The following is a 23325-nucleotide window of genomic DNA, read 5'->3' on the forward strand; positions in this document are numbered from 1 at the left end:
GTTTATACAAGATGCTTCCTTCAAGGACAAAGTTCTTGTTTATCAGTGCTTGTGTTCACATAACTTGGCAGGAAAAGAACAGACTCTCGCGTATGGCTGGGGCAAACACAGACCAAAAAGTAACAGTGTCTAATTAAGCACGAATACAGCAGGTATTCTTCCCAAGAATGCGAAGGCACTGGAAGGATTAAAAAAAGGTTTATTTCAGATGCAAGGACCACTTTTTTACAATGCGCTGCATCGGGCCTCCAGGGGAAAAAAAGGCACCTCCTGTTTACCCCTTCGAGTTTTTATTATCTCTGCTCCCCCCTCTCTCTGCTGGAATGCAAAGGCCTATGGCATCTGCTCTCTCCTCACATATCAGAGAGCGAGCTTCTGGAATGCGAGGGGGAAGAGAACAGCACTATTTTGAGAAAGTGGCAAGGGAAACCTATCCTTGGGGGTTCACTGATAATAGTACCTATTTTGGGGGAGGAACACAGGGGAGTGTCTTCGCCCAACCCTTCACTCACTTCTCCTTTGGGCCTACCACAACAGCTTTTGAAGGGTTTAAATTCCCTCTAGATGCTAAAGATACTATATTCTTGCTGATGTTTTTGCTATGTTTATTCAATACAGTCCACTCAGCATTGATGCCAAAAAGGCAGAAATATGACTGCTCAGAGACAGTTTTGGGTCTTTAAGTAGCAAAGGTATTTATTTCGAGCAACACTGGGGAGACTAGCCAGCTCTCGCTGGACAAACTAGTTCCAAAGTTCTCAATGAAAAGTCAGGCAATTTATACAGTTTTCATGAGTGATTACAACATCTCTGCATACATATTCATTTAATTTCACATTCTAATTATCATATTCATAATAGGCGGGGTTTAGGCGGAGCTTGAGACGGAGTCATCCTTTTGGGGAAATCTTTGGTGATCGTTCTGGTCCTTCAGCCTCATGAGGGGTTGTCTTCTCTTCTTCGTCATGAACTTTTCAACTTTTCCTGATTATGTGCTAGGGGCTTGTGAAAATCCCTTGACTCAGCTCCTTTATCTTCCCTGGATGTCCATCCTATCTAATTTATGACTACTAAGCTGACCTTTCTGTTATCTTTTATTAGAACAGAACATACCAGACGTAGGCAGAGCTCACGGAGCAAGGTACCACTTTCTCCGTCTCTGCTACCCCTTAACATTAATGTTGCATTCCTCAGAGCGAGGGTCTGTAGCATCTTCCTCAGAGAAAGCACTTAAAATCCTTGCTCTGTTTCAACATTTAGAGACAGGATGAGGTTACCTTGGGTAGCTGCCCCAAGATCTGCCCCAGAGACTAGGGACGCCACACAGAAACCTACCAGAGGGGCTGGGAACAATGCCCAACAGCCTGCCACTGCACAACAGTCTACTCTAGACATGAATCACCCTGATTGGATGGGGGCATGGGAGAAGATAGGCTGGGTGTTGAAGGAATACTCTCCCCCAATTGTTTGGAAGCTTCCCCCTGACCAAACACAGATCCCCAGTAAGGTTGCTGAGTGCGTGAAAGAACACCATTCCATAAATTCCAGAGACGGCCAACTCATAGCAATGTGCTGGACCCTAGTCAACGCTTACCGCACCATGGTCTGGACTGTACAACACCACCTACAGTCAGAAGGTAAAGATAGCGGAGCAGGAAAACCAATAGACATCACGATCGCTCAATCTCCAGTCAAACCAGAAGGGCAACTACAACCAGCAGCAGTTGCCCCTGTGCAAAGAAGAAAGTATAAAACCAATATCCCTGGTTGATGAGGATGGGGAACCAGGGCCTTCACAAACAGTGGAGGAATCAGAACCTGAGATTATCACTTAATCCCTGTCATTTGACAATCTCTGCAATCTGTGGAAAGACGTTACTCAATGTCCGGGCGAGCCCATTTTGACCTGGTTGATCCGAGTATGGGACCTTATGGGTGAAGGTTTGCAACTTGATGGCACCGAAGCAAGGTATTTGGGATCTCTGGTCCATGATGTGGGTATTAAGCAGGCGTTTCTGAGGGAGTCAAAACCTCTTTCTCTCTGGGTGCGGCTTCTAACAAGTGTGAGAGAGAAGTTTGTTTACTGAGACAGCCTGCAGAAGCATCATCATACAATGGACTGGAAGACTATGGAGGAAGGGATCCTACGTCTGAGAGAAATGGCACTGTTGGAGGTACTTTTTGTAAGGGACGGGCAACCCAATAGTGACCCCAACAAGGTCAGGTGCACATCGCAGATATGGTGGAGCCTTGGATGCCAGGGGCCATCCATATACTCCAGTTTCCTGGCGTCAATGCATTTTGAGGAAAGCCAAGAGACAGCGGGCTCTATTATGAGTAAATTCAGGATGTATGATAGCATGGTCCATGCCCTGCTACAGGCCCATTACTCTACTGTAGAGACATTGGTTAAGAGTCTCAAGGCACTAACTACAGAGGTAAAAAATGAACAGAAAAACTCCAAGAGGAGATGAAGGAGAACAGTTTCCATGTGGCACCAGTGCAAACCAGAGTCTCCAAGGTCAGAGACAGATGCCTGCCAGCTAGAGAAGGCGAACGCACCCCATGAACCAACCTGTGGTACTTCCTACTCAACCATGGAGAAGACATGAGATGGTGGGAAAAGAAATCTACCTGTGCCCTAGCAGCCTGAGTACAAGAACTGAAGGAGAAAGAAAAAGGGAACTCAGTGACAGTAAGTGCAGTGCCATGGGCAAGGATCTGACTCACTAGAAGGTACCTTCCATATGTATTCACAGGGAAAAAACTGTTATTGCCATAACCAAGACCAGTGTTAGAGGGGCCCTGCCTCCAGCAAGGTAGAGGCATGAAACAACCGTGTCTATTGGACTGTGTGGATCCAATGGCCTGGCATGTCACCCAAAAGAATACAAGGCTTTGGTTGACACTGGCACACAATGCAATTTAATGCCATCAGGACATGTGGGGCCAGAAACTATTTCTGGGGTGACAGGAGGTTCTCAAGAATTTACGGTGCTAGAAGCTGAAGTGTGCTTGACCGAGAAAGACTGGCAGAAACACCCTATCATAACTGGCCCAGATGCCCCATGTATCCTGGGCATTGACTACCTCAAGAACGGATACTTCAAAGACCCAAAAGGACATCGTTGGGCTTTTGGAATTGCTGCTGTGGAGACAGAAGGGATTAAGCAACTGAACACTTTGCCTGGACTGTCAGAAAACCCTTCTGCTGTAGGACTTTTGAAGGTAGAAGAACAGCAAGTACCGATTGCCGCCTCGACAGTGCATCATTGGCAGCACCAAACAAATCAAGACGCCATGATCCCTGTCCACAAGATGGTCCGTGAGTTGGAAAGCCAAGGAGTGGTCAGGAAGACCCACTCACCCTTCAACAGCCCCATTTGGCCTGTGTGCAAGTGTCATAGGTTTGAAAAGAGATGTTGGAATTTTTTCCCAATGCCCCCCCGCCATATGTTTCTTCCAGGATGGGGGGGGAATGGTGCAAAGCTGCACATGCTGGGCAGCTGTTGTAGTTTGACTCCCAAAAAGCCAATTTTCAAGCCCCCCACAATTTGTTCCAATATGAGAGAAGTTTTCAGACAGGCACAACTCAACATGGGGAATTATATTAAAATTTATTGCTAACACAATAAATACTATAACACAATATATATACAACAATTCTAACTATCTCTCCTATGGTAAAGCAATATATTTACATAGATCATCCCTCCTTCCCCCTATAAAAGTCCAGAAGGAAAGAAGAAGAAGTCTTTTTCACTTTCAGGGCAGCACAATCTCTCCTCTTCAAGGCAGCAGTTCCAATTTGTCGTAGCTGGAAAATCTCTCTTTCTCTTCATTAGAATGCAGGGGTCTCTCTCACCCCGCTCAGTCCTTCGGTTCCAACTGAAGGTCTCACCCATGGACTGCGGGCAGGGACAAAGCTCGCCTCTGTTGCCAAAACTGGCAGAAATACGACTGCTCAGAGACAGTTTGAGTCTTTAAGCAGCAAAGGTATTTATTTTGAGCAACGTTGGGGATGCTAGCCAGCTCGCACTAGACAAACTAGCTCCGAAGTTCTCAGTGAAAAACCAGGTAATTTATACAGTTTTCATGAGTGATTACAACATCTATACATGCATATTCATTTAAGTTCACAATCTAATTATCATATTCATAATTGGCGGAGTCTAGGTAGAACTTGAGACGGAGCTGTCCTTTTTAGGGAGTCCTCTGGTGGTCGTTCCTATCCTTCAATCTCAAGAGGGTCCTCTTTTGTCATGAACTTTTCAACTTTTCCTGACTACGTACTGGGAGCTTGCGAAAAACCCCGATTCAGCTCGCTTATCTCCCCAGATGTCCATTCTATCTAATTCATGACTACTAAGTTGTCCTTTCTGTCATCTTTTCATTAGTACAGAACATACGTAGGCAGAGCTCTCGGAACAGGGTACCGCTTGTCCCTTAACGTTAATGTTGCATTCCTCAGAGCGAGGGTCTGTAACATCCCCTCAGAATAGAATTCCAGCATCTCAGAACTCTTGCTTGGTTTCACCTAATCACGGTCATATCACGGAGTGCAGGGCATTCCGTGAAAGTCCCTGTCCCCGAGGGATCAAGTTCCCCAGGTCAGAACGCTTTAGGGGCTTTCAGTTCAGTTCTTACCCCGAAAACGTTCTAGCAGATCTCTTCTGCTGTCTCGGCTGCAAACATGGCGGGGGGGCCACTTCCCCCGCATTCCTCAGTTTCGGTTGCCCTCATGCAAACTTAATGCAGGGCGCCTCCTAGCTCTTGGTTCATCTCTCTAACTGCTGCTGCTGCTGCATTTCGGGCCTGCCTTAAAGTTTGGAAGTCCACCCCTCCTTCCCAAGGAGGTCAAAGGGTTCTGGGGATTTAATTCAGTCTTACCCCAAAACATTCCTGCTGAGCTTTCTTCTTAACTCCGCTGCTGCAAACTCAGTCTGGCTCCATGCCATGCTTTGCTGCTAGCCAAGTCTCTGCTGCACTTTCTTGGCCAGCAGCCCAATCTCAGCTCTGGCAACAGCTCACTGTTTTGTGTTGCCTCCGCCACTGCTCTGGCGTCTTCTGCCGCCCACTCACAGTGGAGAAATTCCCCCCAGCCTTTGGCCATGGCACCCGGTCCAATTTTAACACTGCACCAGGTGTCCCGTGGTCCCGGCTGGGGGGAAGCCTTGGCCCACAGCAGGACCCGCTGGCCACTCTCTCTCTAACACATGGCGTTTCAACTCATGGCTGCCTCTCCTTCCAGCTACGTAATTCCAGTCTTCTTTTCCGGTCTGTGTAATATGCTAATTTTGTAGAGGAGTATCGCAGCTTCTGATTGGCTCAATATCGGAAGAGCCACATTGGAATTAACCATTTCAAGCCCCAGGGGGACACTGGATGAGCCAAACTATGACAGCAGCGCGGGAGCAGGGGGAGGGGGAGTGCTCTTGGGAAACGCGGTCGCTGCGGGGACAGTTGGTGGGGAGTCTTTGTTCGGGGGCTTTTGGGTTTGGTCCGCAGACCGGACAGAGCAGGGAGCCCGGTTTCAGCCACCTCCTTTTCTTTTCTTGAGAGAAAGTTTTTCCCCCACGGGACCGACCCATCTCAGAGCAAGGTATTCAGTTTTCGGGACTGCCTGTGGGAGAAAGGACTCCTTCATCGCTGGCTGTGATGCCATCGGTTGCAGACTGCTGTGGGCACACGTGGCTATGAGCAGCTGTTGAACTGCTGGGACAGTCCTGCCTTTCCCCCCTCCTTTCCCCTCCCCCTGTCCCGGGTTGCCGCAGGTTTCTTCCCCCCCCCCCGAGGAATTGGGACTTTGTTTTGTTTCTTCTGAAAGTTTTTGATTGCACCATTTGTTGTTTATTCAGATTTTGTTAATAAAAAGCTGGGTTTTTTTCTTTTTCCATACTTCCACCTGAAGTTTCTTAATTTCTAAGTTGTAATCTTGTTAAACTAAGACAGCGAGTCTTATGGAGAATGAAGATTGACAGTAGACTATCACGGCTTGAATGAAGTCACCCCACTGCTGAGTGCTGCTGTGCCGGACATGCTGGAGCTTCAGTTTGAACTGGAGTCTAAGGCAGCAAAGTGGTACGCCACTATTTATATTGCAAATACGTTCTTCTCCATTCCTTTAGCAGCAGAGTGTAGGCCACAGTTTGCTTTCACCTGGAGGGGTGTGCAGTACACCTGGAACCAATTGCCCCGGGGTAGAAACACAGTCCCACCATCTGTTGTGGACTGATCCAGGCCACACTAGAGAAGGGTGAGGCCCCAGAACACCTGCAGTACATGGATGACATCATCATATGGGGGAACACGGCAGCAGAAGTCTTTGAGAAAGGAGAAAAGATCATCCAGATTCTCCTGAAAGCTGGCTTTGCCATCAAATGGAGTAAGGTCAAGGGACCTGACCAAGAGATCCAGTTCCTGGGAGTGAAGTGGCAAGACGGACAGCGTCAGATCCCAACAGAAATCATCAACAAGATCACAGCACTGTCTCTACTGACCAGCAAGAAGGAAATGCAAGCTTTTCTGGGTGCCATAGGTTTCTGGAGGATGCACATCTGCACGACTGAAATGTCGGTAATGTCTTAAACATTCTCAAAATCATGGAAAGACTTTTTGTCACACTGCAAGGAAGCAACTGTCTGTCTGCGACCACTGAAGCCTGACTGGAATTTGGACTGTGAAGAAGGACTTGAGATAAGGCTCTTGTCTAATCATCTCAGGTCTGAGGAGAAGTAAACAAGGCCCAGGGGGTGGTGGAAGAGAAGGGTTTTGGGTGTGTGATGATGAAATCTCTCCACACCAAACCAAAGGAGTAACACACACCCCCCACACTCCCTCTGGGAAGACCACGTATACATGGGACATTCATGTGAAAGGCAGATGAGAAGGGGTTGTAAACCATCAAAGACCCCCAAAGCGCCCCCCCAACTCTTTCCTGAGGCCTTCTACCACCAGAAGACTGCCTGTGATCCAAGTGAGGCAACAAATCCAGAGTCTGTTGCAAGAGACTGCAAAGCTTCCTCCCCACCCCCAGGGGAGGTGCCTGGCATCTCCTGAACATGTATTAATCCACTGGACTCTATGTTTTGTGGGACTCTCACCACGGAGAAGACCAGAAGAACCGGACCGATGGGACACTGCAGGGTTACACGGAATTGTGATACCTTTTCTGTTTTAATCTCTCTCTGTCACTCTCTCTCATCCCCCCTCCCCCCCTTTTTCCTATTTCTTTCTATCTCTCTGTCTCTTTCTCACATTTACCATTAAAAAAACCGCATAGTATTGACTTTGGTATCTGGTCTCGTTTGCACCTTTATTCGGGCAGAGGCATTTCTAATAATTTTAATAACCGGATCATAACAACATCCCAGTCAAATTGTAAGTCCTCTCTACCTGGTAACCCACAAGAAGAATGATTTCCACTGGGGCCCTGAACAGCAGCAAGTCTTTGATCAGATCAAGCAGGAGACTGCTCATGTGGTAGCCCTTGGCCCAGTCAGGACAGGACCAGAGGTGAAGAACGTGTTCTACTCTGCAGCCGGGAATAATAGTGCTTCCTGGAGCCTCTGGCAGAAGGTGCCTGGTGAGACTCAAGGCTGACCACTTGGATTCTGGAGCTGAGGCTACAGAGGATCTGAAGCCAACTACACCCCAACAGAGAAGGAGATTCTAGCAGCCTATGAAGGCGTTCAAGCCTCCTCAGAAGTGACTGCACTGAAGCACAGCTTCTTTTGGCACCCTGACTACCAGTGCTGGGGTAGATATTCAAAGGAAAAATTCCCTCCATGCATCATGCCAGAGACACTAGATGGAACAAGTGGGTTGCCTTGATCACACAGCGCACCCGAATAGGAAACCCTAATCACCCTGGGATCTTGGAAATAATCACAAACTGGCCTGAAGGTGAGAATTTTGCTCTAGCAGATGAAGAGGAAGAACAGGTGGCATGTGCTGAGGAAGCTCTACCATTCAACCAATTGCCAGAAGATGAAAAGCAATACACTTTTTTCACTGATAGCTCCTGTTGCATTGTAGGGACAAACTGAAAATGAAAAGAAGCCATATGGAGCCCCACACAACGAGTAGCAGAAGCCACTGAAGGGAAAAGTGGATCAAGTCAAGTTGCAGAGCTCAGAGTCGTCCAGTTGGCTTTGGATATTGCCAAATTAGAGAAGTGGCCAAGGCTTTACCTCTACACTGACTCGTGGATGGTACCCAACGCTCTGTGGGGATGGCTAGACAGATGGAAAAAGGCCAATTGGCAACGTAAAGAGAGTGGAGAGAACTGGCAGCTATCTCAAGAAAGGCTGACATGGTGAGGGCATTGCTAGAGCAACCGCAGGAGATTTAAACAGCTCTAGGGAGCGTGAGAGATCAGGACATAGTGCATCAGAAGGATGTGGCGTGGCAGTTCATGTAGGCAGGGCATGTAGGAGGGCACAGTCATCCTCCCAGCTCCTGAGGTGAGCTCACCTGGTGGTTTTCGCCTGCCCAACTAGAACAGACCCAGCGATGGTTTCCACATGGTTGAAAGCTGTCGCTAGAAGGAGCATCGTGACCCAGACAGAGTTTCTCTATAAGCATGCAGCTGTCTAGGTCTCTGGCTGCAGGGAGTGTTTGAGCCTGGCATTAGTACTGGAGGGCAGCATAGACAACATCTGCGTGTGGTGTGACCAGGTGGATGATCTGCTCAGCCTGGTGGCAGAGTTTAAAGAGAAAGTGGAGAGGCTGAGTAGCATCAGGGAGTGTGTGAGAGAAATAGACTGGTGGAGTCACACCCTTCCATCCCTGAGAGAATTGCAGCGGATAGAAGCTCAGCAAGAGTCAGAGGAGCCCCAACCCTCTGCCCTGTGAGGCCTAATCAGCTGCCCAGGGGGTGGAGCCGAGCTCATTGCCAGGAGATTTAAACTGCTCCAGGGAGCGTGGCGACCTGTAGCATGTTGAACAGAAGTGGGCAAACAGGGATGTGGCACATCGGGATGTGGCACATCAGGGTGTGGCACGGCAGTTTGCGCAGCAGTTCGTGCAGGCAGGGCGAGCAGGAAGGGCACAGCCACCCTCCCAGCTCTCTCTGGTGGGTTGTGAAGTAGGTGTGTGGCTGTGGGGGTTTTTTTGTTTGTTTTTTTTTACACAACTGAACTAAAGCCAGCAATGGTTTCCAAACGAGCAACAGCTGTTGCTGCTGCTATCAGGGGGAGTGTGCTAACCCAGGCAGAACCCCCCAGGAAGGATGCAGCTGTTCAGGTCGCTGGCTGCACAGAGTGTCTGAGCCTGGCGTTAGTACCAGAGGACAGTGTGAGAGATGCCTGCATATGATGTGAGCAAGTGAATGATTTGCTGTGCTTAGTGGCAGAGCTCAAGGAAGAAGTGGAGAGGCTAAGAAGTATTTAGGAGAGTGAAAGGGAAATAGACTGGTGGAGTCATATCCTTTCGACCCCAAAAGAAGTCCAGCAGGAGACAGTGAAGCCCTTCCCCTCCTGCCATCAGGCAGATGGAGCAAACCAAGTAGATGAGGGGGAATGGAAACAGGTCCCTGACCGGAGAGGTAAAAGAATACCCTTCCAACCCCCATCACTTCCATGGTGCCCTTAAAGAACAGGTATAAGGCCCTGGACCCAGAGAGTCAGGCAGAGGGCAGTCAGGAGGAAGATCTGTCTGGAGGGTCTCCCAGTTGCACCCCGTCTACCAGATGGATTACAACCACAGCTATAAAGAAAAAAAGGAGGATAGTTGTAGTAGGCAACTCCCTTCTGAGGGGAACTGAAGGCCCTATATGCTGACCGGACCCATCCCACAGGGAAGTCTGCTGCCTTCCCAGGGCCCAGGTGAGGGATATTAGTAGGAGACTCTCTGAGCTAATCCAGACCTCTGATTATTATCCACTGCTGGTGGTCCAGGCTGGCAGTGATGACATTAATGAAAGAAGTACCAGGCTAATTAAAAAGGACTTCAAGGCACTGGGTCGATTAGTTAATGGGACAGGAGCACAGGTGGTGTTCACCTCAGTTCCCGCAGTAGCAGGGATGAATGAGGAGAGGAGTAGGAAAACCCATCTTATCAATAGGCGGCTAAAGGATTGGTGCCACCAGCAGAATTTTGGGTTTTTCGACCATGGGGCAAATTCTATGGTACCTAGCCTGCTAAAGTCAGATGGACTTCATTTATCTAGCAAGGGCAGAAGGACTCTAGCCTGTAAGTTGTCGGGGCTGATCAGGAGGGCTTTAAACTACGTTTGAAGGGGGAAGGGATTGAAACCAGGCTCTCCAGAGAGGAACCTAAGGGTGGAAAGCCTGAGTTAGAAGTGAAATCAGCAGCCCAGCTGAAGTGCATGTACACCAATGCACGCAGTATGGGTAACAAACAAGAGGAGCTGGAAGCCATCATGCAGCAGGAAAGCTCTGATGTAGTCGCCATCATAGAAACGTGGTGGGATGACTCACATGACTGGAGTGCTGCCATGGGTGGCTACAAGCTCGTCAGAAGGGACAGGCAAGGTAGGAGAGGTGGAGGGGTGGCTCATATGTTAGAGAGACTCTTGACTCTGTAGAACTTGAGGTCAGTGACGATAAGGTTGAGTGCCTGTGGATCAGAATCAGGGGGAAGGCCAACAGGGCTGACATCCTAGTGGGAGTCTGTTATAGACCATCCAACCAGGATGATGAGGGTGATGAATTATTCTACAAGCAGCTGGCAGATGTCTCAAAATCACCAGTCCTTGTTCTCGTGGGCAACTTTAACCTGCCAGATGTCTACTGGAAGCTCAACATAGCAGAGAAGAGGCAGTCTAGGAGATTCCTAGAGTGTATGGAGGATAATTTCCTGCTCCAGCTGGTAAATGAGCCTACCAGAGGTGGGCCCCGCTAGACCTGCACAGAGAGGGGCTGGTGGGAGATGTGGTGGTTGGAGGCCGCCTGGGGCACAGTGACCATGAAATAATACAGTTTTCAGTACTCAGTGACGCAAAGAGGGCCATCAATAAAACTTCTACCCTGGACTTCCGGAGGGCAGATTTTGGCCTACTCAGAAGACTGCTTTAGAGGGTACCGTGGGAAACAGCCCTTGAAAACAAAGGGGTCCAGGAGGGATGGACATGCTTCAAGAAGGAAGTCTTGAACACACAGGAGCAGGCTATCCCAGTGTGCCGAAAGGCGAGCTGGTGGGGAAGACAGCCAACCTGTCTGAACAGGGAGATTTTGAAGGAAATTAGGAGGGAAAAAGAGAGCTTACCGACTATGGAAAAAAGGGCTGGCTACTCAGGAAGAGTTTAGGAATATAGTTAGGTCATGTAGAAAGAAAATTAGGGAGACAAAGGCACAATTTGAACTCAATTTAACCACTTCTGTTAGGGATAACAAGAAGTGCTTCTACAAATACATCAATAGCAAAAGGAGGGGCAAGGAAAACCTCAATTCTTTATTGGACATGGGGGGAACATATAGTCACCAAAGATGAGGAAAAGCCTGAGGTACTTAACACCTCCTTTGCCTCAGTTTTCAACAGTAAGACAGGTTGTCCTTAGGACAAGTGGCCTCCAGAGCTGGTAGACAGAGATAGGAAGCCAAATAGCCCCCTGTAATCCAGGAGGAAACAGTTAGTGACCTGCTGAGCCACTTGTATCCTCACAAGTCTATGGGACCAGACGGGATCCACCCTAGGGTGATGAGGGAGCTGGCGGAAGAGCTCGCCAAGCCACTCTCCATCATCTACCAACAGTCCTGGCTCACTGGGGAGGTCCCAGATGATTGGAAGGTGGTGAATGTCATGCTGATCCACAAAAAGGGTTGCAAGGAGGACCCAGGAAACTACAGGCCTGTCAGCCTGACCTCAGTGCCTGGCAAGGTTATGGAGCAGATCATCCTAAGTGCAATCACACAACACCTACAGGATGGACAAGGGATCAGACCCAGCCAGCACGGATTTAGGAAGGGCAGGTCCTGTCTGACCAACCTGATCTCCTTTTATGATCAAGTGACCTGCCTGGTGGATGAGGGGAAGGCTGTGGATGTAGTCTACCTGGACTTCAGCAAAGCCTTTGACACCGTCTCCCACAGCATACTCCTGGAAAAGCTGGCAGCCCACGGCTTGGACAGGGGCACTCTGTGCTGGGTTAGGAACTGGCTGGAGGGCCGGGCCCAGAGAGTGGTGGTGAATGGTGCTGCATCCGGTTGGCAGCTGGTCACTAGTGGTGTCCCCCAGGGATCAATGTTGGGCCCAGTTCTGTTTAATATCTTTATTGATCATCTGGATGAGGGGATTGAGTGTACCATTAGTAAATTTGCAGATGACACTAAGCTGGGGGGGAGCATCAATCAGCTGGAAGGCAGGAGCGCTCTTCAGAGGGACCTAGACAAGCTGGAGAGATGGTCTGATTCCAACAGGATGAGGTTCAACAAGGCCAAGTGCCAGGTCCTACACTTTGGCCACAACAACCCCATGCAGCGCTACAGGCTGGGGACAGAGTGGCTGGAGAGCAGCCAGGCAGAGAGGGACCTGGGAGTTTGGATTGACAGGAAACTGAACATGAGCCAGCAGTGTGCCCAGGTGGCCAAGAAGGTCAATCGCATCCTGGCCTGTATCAGGAACAGTGTGGCCAGCAGGACCAGGGAAGTGATTCTTCCCCTGTACTCAGCGCCGGTGAGGCCACACCTAGAGTACTGTGTCCAGTTCTGGGCCCCTCAGTTTAGGAAGGACATTGAGGTGCTGGAGCAGGTCCAGAGAAGAGCAACAAGGCTGGTGAAGGGACTCGAGCACAAGTCCTATGAGGAGAGGCTGAGGGAACTGGGGTTGTTTAGCCTGGAGAAGAGGAGGCTCAGGGGAGACCTCCTCACTCTCTACAGTTACCTGAAAGGAGGTCGTAGCCAGATGGGGGTTGGTCTCTTCTCCAAGGCAACCAGCAGTAGGACAAGAGGGCATGGTCTTAAGTTCTGCCAGGGGAAGTTTAGGTTGGATATTAGGAAGAAATTTTTTACAGAGAGAGTAATCAGACATTGGAATGGGCTACCTAGGGAGGTGGTGGATTCACTATCCCTGGAGGTTAAAACCCCTTCATTGGGTTAAAAAGTGGCTGGATGGCTGGGCCCAGAGAGTGATGGTGAATGGTGCTACATCCGGTTGGCAGCCAGTCACTAGTGGTGTTCCACAAGGCTCAGTTTTTGGGCAAGTCCTCTTTAATATCTTTATTGATGATCTGGACAAGGGGATCTAGTGCACCCTCAGCAAGTTTGCAGATGACACCAGGTTGTGTAGGAGTGTTGATCTGCTGGTGGGTAGGAAGGCTTTGCAGAGGGATCTGGACAGGCTGGATGGATGGGCCGAATCCGATGGTATGAGGTTCAATAAGGCATAGTGCTCTGTCCTGCACTTGGGCCACAACAACCCCATGCAGTGCTACAGCCTTCAGGAAGAGTGGCTGGAAAGCTGCCTGGCAGAAAAGGACCTGGGGGTGCTGGTTGGCAGAGGTTGAACATGAGCCAGCAGTGTGCCCAGGTGGCCAAGAAGGCCAATGGCATCCTGACTTGTATCAAAAATTGTGTAGCCAGCAGGACTAGGGAAGTGATTGTCCCTCTGTACTCAGCACTGGTGAGGCCACACCTCAAATACTGTGTTCAGTTATGGGCCCCTCACTTCAAGAAAGACATTGAGGTGTTAGAGCATGTCCAGAGAAGGGCAACAAAGCTGGTGAAGGGTCTAGAGAGTAAATCCTTTGAGGAGCGACTGAGGGAGCTGGGATTGTTTAGCCTGGAGAAAAAGAAGCTGAGGGGACACCTTATCGCAATCTACAACTACCTGAAAGGAGGTTGTAGCCAGGTGGGGATTGACCTCTTCTCCCAGGCAACTAGCGACAGGACAAGAGGAAATGGCCTCAAACTTCACCAGAGGAGGCTCAGGTTGGACATCAGGAAGAATTTCTTCACAGAAAGGGTTGTCAAGCATTGGAACGGGCTGCCCAGGGATGTGGTGGAGTCACCGTCCCTGAAGGTGTTCAAGAAATGAGTGAACATGGCACTTAGTGCTATGGTCTGGTTGACAAAGTGCTGATTGGTCAAAGGTTGGACTCGATGATCTTGGAGGTTGATGATTCTGTGATTTGTTACTAACATTTAAAAACATTAAGATATTTTCATATGCAGCTGACCTGTTCTGCTATAGAATCATTTAGGTTGACCTCTAAGATCATCAAGTCCATCGAAGATCATTAGTCCATGGACTAAACCATGTCCCAAAGCATCACATCTGCATATCTTTTAATATCTCCAACGATGGTGACTCCACCACATCCCTGGGGAGCCCGTTCCAATGTTTGACAACCCTTTTTGTGAAGAAACTTTTCCTAATTCAGTCTAAACCTCCCCTGGTGCAACTTGAGGCCATTTCTTCTTGTAGTTACTTGTTACTTGGGAGAAGAGACCAACACCCACGATGTCACTATGTGACCACTTCAACCCATTCAAGATCCATCACTCCTGATATTGTATACATTTCTCCTATCTTAACTATATACAGAAGACTGTCCTACGAGACCATTTCTGCATCTGCAGGAACAGTTTATACTGACTGTTTGCAGGTTTTTTATTTGCAGCTCCTGTAGAGCTGGCCAGTCTGGCCAGTGCTCTTGAGGGATTTTCCCCAAAAGGACTTTGTCCCTCTCTTGATGGGTGACAGGCAGGGCTGGAGCTGTAGAAAGGACACTTGTTGGCTCTGGAGAGGAAGGGACATGTTTCACAACAGGCATGCACATGTGTGACCCAGGCACCCGTGTAAGGGCAGGAGGTGAGAGAGTCTGCGGAAGACCATTACTATGTATTGGAGGTCAGAGTGCCTCCCTGCAGCTTGGGTCACTGCCTTCATGGCCCACCCTCTGTGCCCTATGTTAGGTTTTTGAAAGAGACTAAGTAATGCAGGTGGTCTGACCCAGGAGATCACTTCTTGTCACAGCAAAGAAACCTCTACTGTAAGCTTCAAAGACATCATGATGTATAATGGAGAGAGTTTTAAATTTGCCTGAATATCTTGTGTCAAATCATGCATCATCACTTTCCTCCACAAAGCTATCAGCATGAATTTTGTGCAGTTATCAAAACTCTGCAGATTACTGGTCTCCTTTTTGAGGCTGCTGTTTCTTGACAGGAACAGTGTGGCAAACAGGTCCAGGGAAGTGATTCTTCCCCTGTACTCAGCGCTGGTGAGGCCACACCTAGAGTACTGTGTCCAGTTCTGGGCCCCTCAGTTCAGGAAGGATATTGAGGTGCTGGAGCAGGTCCAGAGAAGAGCAACGAGGCTGGTGAAGGGACTCAAGCACAAATCCTATGCGGAGAGGCTGAGGGAGCTGGAGTTGTTCAGCCTGGAGAAGAGGAGGCTCAGGGGAAACCTCATCACTTTCTACAACTACCTGAAAGGAGGTCGTAGCCAGGTGGGGGTCAGTCTCTTCTCCCAGGCAACTATCTGTAAGACAAGAGGGCATGGTCTCAAGCTGTGCCAGGGGAGGTTTAGGTTGGATATTAGGAAGAAATTCTTTACAGAGAGGGTAATCAGACATTGGAATGGGCTGCCCAAGGAGGTGGTGGATTCTCCGTCCCTGGAGGTTTTTAAGATGAGACTGGATGTGGCACTTAGTGCCATGGTCTAGCAACCACAGCGGTAGTGGATCAAGGGTTGGACTTGATGATCTCGGAGGTCCCTTCCAACCCAACTGATTCTATGATTCTATGATATGAGACTTCCATGTTGCTCAAAGCTTAACTGCCTGGATCCCATCTTTGGTACACTGTGAAGTACAATTCAACCACATGGGCTATCTGAATAATATTGCATCGCTCATTTGCTTGTTTCCCACCATGGTTCAACTCCCATTGTTAGCTTCAAAAAAGCACAGAGCACAACATTGTTTTTTGCATTTGCTTAGACTGCAGTGGTCAAGCTGAACAGTGAAAAGTCTGTGCCAGTTATTTTCTACATATGGATCTCATTGACTGCCAGACCCTGTAAAAGAAATAATCTCCCAACTGGACAGTTTGTGGTAGAATATGGTGATGGGGTGTCACGACCCACCCACCAGTAGGGGAGACAATGTTTGTTACAAATTCTCATCAGGCTGAACAAAGACACCAGTCCATGTGTCAGGGAACTCTTATGCTTTATTGTATAATCGTCTTAACTCTGGCAGCTAGCCCACTATTTAGTCTCAAAAGTGTTGGCTAACAAGCCCTTAGCTTTTACAACACACTTCAACAAGCTCCCAACTCCCGCAACAAACTTCAGTATGGAGTACAGGGTAGAATATGATAGCCGTAGTTTACCAAGAAAAAACAAGAGAGGAGAGAAATAAAGGTGGAAAAGAGAGAAAGAGAAGAAAGAAGATCACCAGTCCTTAGATCCTGCATTGATCCTGCCACATGGATGATCTGGAGCTGAGGTCAACAGAGTGAGAGAGAGAAGGAGGAAAAAGAGAGAGGAGGGCGATTCACTTCCTTTTATAGTTAACCTGGTGCATGCCTCTTTTGTAAAATAGATTTTTTTGTGCCATTTCCTTTGTGCATGCACAGTCAGCCCTTTTGAGCCCTCCAGGAAGTGAGTTGGGGGAGGGGGAAGTTGACACAGGCACACTGAGCATGAGTCTCAAGGCAGAAAAGGAAGTTGGCTCAGAACAGCGCTGCCCCACCTCCACAGGACCCTCACTTCCAATCCCAACTTTCCTGTCGCAAGAGTCAGAATGTTTGAGGCAAAACATGCTTACATGCTTATGCCTGCTCCTCTATATGGAGTGATTGTTTAAACAGCTTCATTAATCTTTCAGAGCCAGATTTTTCCACTATCAAAATCACTGATTATCAGCTCAGCCACTGTAGGAGGCATTCCCCCCCAAGCTACAGGATAGTAAGTTCCATAATTGTTTACAGTCAAATGGCTATGCAATAGTTAATTGCCTTCTGTGAGCTATTTGGTGAGTGGAGCAAGAGGAATTATGAATAGAGCTAGAGTCCAACAGCAATAGGATACCTGCTGATAAGAAACAAACACGACTATTTCTGTGTCATTGGTTTTTGGCTGCATCAGGCAAGTTTGGGGAAAGTTATTGCCTCCTAGCAGGCAGTGTAATGGGTGATACCTTAAGCCCCTAATGGTTTTCTTATTTTTCTACCTTATAAGTTTTATAGGTAATAGAAGTAGATTTTAGAAACAACCCTTTCTCCCTCTTCCCCGTAGCACCCCTTAGTTTATACATTCCTTAACCCTCTTACCCCATTCCATACTCCACATATCAGCCCTATCCCCATATCCAGTAGAAGATGTTTAGTCTCTTGTCAAGGCAAGCCTGTCTTGTTTGGGGAATGCTTGTATCTTGGCCTAAACTGCAGGACAGAGTCAAAGAAGTGGGTGACTCTGCTCTCTGTACCCCAAAGATGATGAAGGATGATGAAGAGAAGGTCCCAAAAAGCACCCCAGACCCAATTCCGGGAGGTGGGCCTGGGGGTGGACCAGAGCAGAAGTTACGGGGTGGACACACTTGGGATTGACCAGATATTGTTATATATTGTAACATCTCAGGCACAGCCTGCGCGCGTCGTATGCCATCCATTGCCTTGGCACGATTAAACCCTTTCCTTATCTCACCCTAATTAACGGGCTCCTGGATTTTTTCTTAGCACCAACTGAGCAGGCATCAGTTGGTGGCCTGTACGGGGAGACCTGGACTGGAACTTCTTCAGACTGGAAACTTTCATCGTGCAGGAATTCCTCATCAAGTCGGCTTTTATCTGAGACAATTCCTGCCCCGGTCTGAGAAGCCCAGCTCCACAGAACCCACGGAAACAATCATGGAGCATAGAGGTGAGATAAGAAAGAGCGGGGTTCAGTCTAGGACTGTTTTGTTGGGAAGGGACGCCTTCCGGTGTGCTCTGATGCCGTGGGGGAGCCGGTAGGCTCTGGGAGTCGGTGAGACTCGGAATAATAGCTGAGAGGTTACTGGAACAGCTTGTAACCCCAAGGTAGCAAGTTCGAATCCCGGTGTGTGTTCGTGGATCATTTGTGTTTTACAATCATGGGTCGTGTGGATTCAAAGTTTGAGGTCCCTAAAGAATCCCCCTTGGGTTTAGTTTTGGAACATTGGAAGGTTTTAACCGACCCAAATGCAACTTTAAAAAAGGAAGAGCTTTATAGACTGTCTGTGTATTCCTGGCCGTTGTTTGGACAATTGAGAGGACTGACTTGGCCAGAATTTGGTCCGTTTTAACTGGGCATGTTGCTTCGGTTAATCTCGCTTCTTCATGTAGAACAGAGGTTGGAGGAACTTCGATATGCAGTGCTGTTTTTGCATTTATTAACATGCCCTGAATTGGGGACCGGAGCTGCAGGAATGATGGCACCTGGACCGGCTTCTGCTGAACGGGCAGGAGCAGGGCAGGCACGGGCCGTTGGAGGACTCACGGGTGTGGGTCTGGCTGCACCGGGAGGGATCAGACAAATTAAGGCCCCCGGAGGAGTTGGCTCGGGGCCGGTGGGAGTGAGTCCCGCCGGTGTGGCTGTAAGAACAGAGGCTGTTAGTTTGACTGAAGTAGGCACCGCGGTGCAGATAAGATCAGCTTTTGTTGAAGCTGCTTTTAGCGCGGCAGAGCAGAGCGGGAGTTATGCAGGCGCTGCGGGGTTAAACTCAGAAGTAGCATCTAGTTTGGTTAAAACAGGAGTGACACCAGGAGAAACTCCTGGCCCCAGCGGGGCAATGGAAGCGGGGTCTCCCCTGCCTGTTCCGGCAAGCGTGCAAGGAGCAGCCTGTGGCTTAGCAGCTGCTGCTGGCGGCCTTGGCGGAGTAGACGGGGTTACCATAGTAACACCAGAGGTGAATGCGGGAGGAGCAGATAGTTGTATCGGTAACGGGATAAGAGCTGTGAAGGCTGAGAAGTCAGCTTTTACTAGAGTTGCTTTTGGCATGGTAACACCAGAGAAGGTTGTTACAGATGCGGCATCTGTTGTGGAAACAGAGAGGATTTTAGAGATTGCAGCGAAAGCGCTGCCGGAATCGGCCAGTGTAGAGACGGCGGCAGGAGTTAACTCTGACGGTGGTAGTAAAGTGAAGGCGTCAGCCCCAGGGGGGGCGACAGCCCCGGGTGTAGGTATGTTTGTGAAACCAAGTAGCCCAGCGCTGCAGAGGGGTGCTGAAGCAGTTGATTTTACCGGTAGTGATAACAGCAAGGGAGCTATAAAAATGTATGAAGTCAAGCAAAGGGCAAATGAGTCGCCTACAGGCTATACTGATATAGATATGGAGTATATGGATGGTAACCCAGAGAGGGCTCTGGATAAGAGCCCATTCCAGCTGACAGCCGATGATGTCTATGACATCTCGACCATGATGGACCGGGACCTGATGCAGCTCAGTCCCAGGCCCGATTTCCCCGCTGCCCGCGCCCAGCTGCAGTTCAGGACCCTGCGAGTCCTGGAAATGCTGGAGACACTTGTGAGCAAGAGCAGCATGGCCGAGGAGCAGCTGCGACAGAAGCAGGAGCACTCCCCCTCAGCCGTTGACCCTCCCGTGGGTGCTGACTGCGCTGCCCCTGGCCGTCCGGCAGCAGGGAGAGAGACACCTATGGCGGGCGGGGCTGCCCCTGCGGGCACCGCTGCCACAGGAGCACAGAGAGCTGAGCCGGCAGCTGCCCCTGCGGGTACGGCCGACAAGGCAGCCGAGAGTGCCGGGGAGCAGCAGACTGCGAACGGGGTCACCGCTTGTGCTGCGGTGAGTGGAAATGAGGCGGCAGCTGTTACAAGCGAGACCATCACTGACCCGTACGGTGCGGGAAGCGAGGAAGCTGCCTCTGCCCCTGCCAGCACTGCGGCCGCTTCTGTTCCAAAAAGGGGGGTGACAGACCCTCCAGGGGGACTCACTGCTTTTGCAGCGAGTGGCCAACCGCTTGCTTTGGTTACTGAGGGCGGCTCAGTCGCCCCCACTCTCCCCCTAATACTCGCGGCTTTCCCCCATGTCTCTGGGAAGCCCAGTTTCGGACCCCCAGGGTCGCTGTGGGCGGGGCCACTGGCTGAGTCGGACAGCTTGGACTCTCTATCCCTAAAGGGGAGGGGGCGGCTCGGACCAGAATGGTCCTGCCCCAATCCGCCCCCGGGCCTGCCCCGCCTCCCGAGTTGGCACGGCCCTGCCGACGTGGGCCTCTGGCTTGCAGTCGTTGCTATAGCAACAGAGTCCAGAAGCGGCCGGAAACCGGGAAAGATACTTTTTGCAACAGCGAGAAGGGAAACCCAAAAGGGAAGCTTGCCTAAAACTTGCTCTGGCCCTGTCCCTGTGGTGAGGTGGGTTCCCAAAGGGAGCCCGACAGGAATGGACACAGTATGGAAGGCTGAGCAACCAGCGCTGTCCCACGGACTGACCGACCACCGCTGTGGCCCCTCCCCTCGCCTGTTAGACTGGCTAACACGGAAAGGGGGGGGAAGAAGAGCTAGCTATATCGACCCCTGTGTGCTCTAAACCTGTTTCAGGCTCACAGCCTGTGAATATTCCTGCCCTCTGTGCCCTGACTGAGCTTCAGGGGGCTGTGGCAAAATCAAAGGGGGGCCACTGTTTTGCTCTTAATGGGAACTAACAATGTGTCAGAAGTTAACTATTTACAGATAGTCTGTTCCAGCAGACCTGAAAAGCAGTACCACCAAGCCATGAGAACAACTTTTTGCAGAAGTAGACAAATGTCTTAACTGCAAATGAAACACACCAGAACCAAAGAGTGTTAAACTGCAATAACATCAAGAGTAAGTAGACAGAAACCAACATAAGAACCTTCTGACACAATTGAAAATCAATTTGCACTAAAGGTGGTACATGTACATATATTGTAATTATTGTATTTGTTTTGTTATTTCTATATTATTCTTTAAGTTTCTCTTGTTGTTAGCTTAATTGCTAAAAATTGAAAGCCTATATTGCTTTTACTATATGAATTGCTTTAAAGCTTGCAATGTTTATACTTGCACATTTCTTGTTCCAGCAGCAATTTGTAAACATCTGTGTCTCTTAGACTACTGCAGCTTGTGGAAGAATTTCTCCTAAAAAGCAGTTTGATAAAAGGTCCATAGAGTTTTCATGTGAATTGTGGAATCATGTTTATCTACTTATGTTTTTAAGATGCTTTCATATCTAGTGTCATCTAGGAATGTACGTGAACCCGAATCGCAAAAAGAAGTCCTACACTGAGACCGAAGGACGGATAAGAAGGTGACTTCAGTGCTGAGGCAGCACTACAACAGCACTGGTTCTGTAGACTCTCTAATAAGCCTCTAAAAATCTGGCTTGCACCATTGCCTGCAATCTTTGAGACGACCTGGTAACATCAGTTGTTGGAATAATTGGTTTAGGTTCCTTAAGTAGTTTGCTGAAATTGCTTTCTAGCTTTATTATCTCATTAGTATTCATGTATCTGTGAATGCACCTATTTTAACAGGTGTGGAAGCTTTTACCCATGGAGGCAAGAGGCCCCTGTAAGGCCACTCCATGAGGTAAAGATGATTGACTGCAGTCTGGGACAGGTTGGGACAGGACAACCTGCCCCCAGTAAGGCCTAGAATTTCTCCAGAGAGTATAAACTCTCTGCGGTGAGCTACTGGCACTGCCAGGGTGCTGTTTGCATCCAGACGCAACCTGCTTCAGGTAAACTCTTGACTGGCCTATTTAATCTACGACTGGCAGTTAATTGCTTTATGTGATAAAAGCACGAGCTCCTCTCTCAGAAGATTGAAATACAGGAATTCTAAGATCTAAAATTCCTGTGAAATTGTCATCAGACAGAGAGTCACAATTCATCGACTCCCTGGTCACCTAAGCAGGTTTATCTGTAAAATGGTTTATGTTTTAAGATCTACTTGGCAGGAACTGTAGAAGTTCATTGAGTCATGTAAGCCTATGAGACTGGACACTCCTGCCCATCTGCTCCAGCCCAAGGACTGAGTTTATGTTAAACAATGAGACTGAAACTCCTGCAAACCAAACGGAAAGAACTGTTTTCAAATCCAGCAGACCATTTCCATCGTGGTCAAGAGTTATCATCAAGATCCTGAGTTTCACCCAGGAAGAAAAAACCTCTGTTCCTGAGACGAGTAGAGCAACAAAGACTGTTATTTCTAAGGACTGTTAAAATAGTGTTGAAGTATTCCTCGCTTGTTTGTATTTATTAGTACTGTCAGTAACTATGAATTGAGTTTAGAACCTAAATTTACATTTGGCTTTAGCAAAATATACCAAACATCATTCATAAAAGTGAGTGCTAAATTTGCACTATGAATTTGGCAACAAATTTGAATTATTTATTGGATAATTCTTAGAAATGTCTCATTAAGTTTGCCTTCACAAACTTACTTCATAGTTACCAAGCTGAACCTAGTTAGAGCAGCCATTCATGTTAGCATTAAGTTTGCATAATAGCTTGTTATACGATTAGTATTATGTGTAAGTAGTAGAGATTGAACAAGATCTCGGAATCTTGTTTAATCTCTAAAGGGGGGACTGATGCCTTAAGCCCCTAATGGTTTTCTTATTTTTCTACCTTATAAGTTTTATAGGTAATAGAAGTAGATTTTAGAAACAACCCTTTCTCCCTCTTCCCTGTAGCACCCCTTAGTTTATACATTCCTTAACCCTCTTACCCCATTCCATACTCCACATATCAGCCCTATCCCTGTATCCAGTAGAAGATGTTTAGTCTCTTGTCAAGGCAAGCCTGTCTTGTTTGGGGAACGCTTGTATCTTGGCCTAAACTGCAGGACAGAGTCAAAGAAGTGGGTGACTCTGCTCTCTGTACCCCAAAGATGATGAAGGATGATGAAGAGAAGGTCCCAAAAAGCACCCCAGACCCAATTCCGGGAGGTGGGCCTGGGGGTGGACCAGAGCAGAAGTTACGGGGTGGACACACTTGGGATTGACCAGATATTGTTATATATTGTAACATCTCAGGCACAGCCTGCGCACGTCGTATACCATCCATTGCCTTGGCATGATTAAACCCTTTCCTTATCTCACCCTAATTAACGGGCTCCTGGATTTTTTCTTAGCACCAACTGAGCAGGCATCGTGGGCAAGCACAATGTCCTAGTTCACCAGCCTTTCATCTTCTGTATTGGGTATGGCTGAGATGGAGTTTGTTTTCCCCATAGCAGCCCTCACTGTGCTGTGCTTTGCATTGGTAGCTAGAAAGGTGTTGATAACACACCAGTGCTTTGGCTACTGCTGAGCAGTGCTGGCACAGCATCAGCGCTGTCTCTCCAACATTCTGCCCCCCATCAGTAGTCTGGGGGTGGGAGAGATCTTGGAAGGGGATACAACCTGGCCAGGGAAAT

General features: G+C 48.7%; 1 long non-coding RNA gene across 1 annotated transcript; it reads right to left on the reverse strand.

The window, feature by feature from the left end:
• Positions 1 to 5808: 5808 nt before the first annotated feature.
• Positions 5809 to 20288, reverse strand: LOC113961067. Its single transcript, XR_003532186.1, has 4 exons — positions 20185 to 20288; positions 6955 to 6961; positions 5993 to 5994; positions 5809 to 5820 (listed from the first exon to the last, which is right to left on the reverse strand). It is a non-coding gene; the product is annotated as an uncharacterized LOC113961067 (long non-coding RNA).
• Between the last annotated feature and the right edge of the window lie 3037 nt (positions 20289 to 23325).

This window comes from Neopelma chrysocephalum, unplaced genomic scaffold (genome assembly GCF_003984885.1).
Source record: "Neopelma chrysocephalum unplaced genomic scaffold, ASM398488v2 Primary Assembly neopelma1_97033, whole genome shotgun sequence".
In the NCBI taxonomy this organism is placed as follows: Eukaryota; Metazoa; Chordata; class Aves; order Passeriformes; family Pipridae; genus Neopelma; species Neopelma chrysocephalum.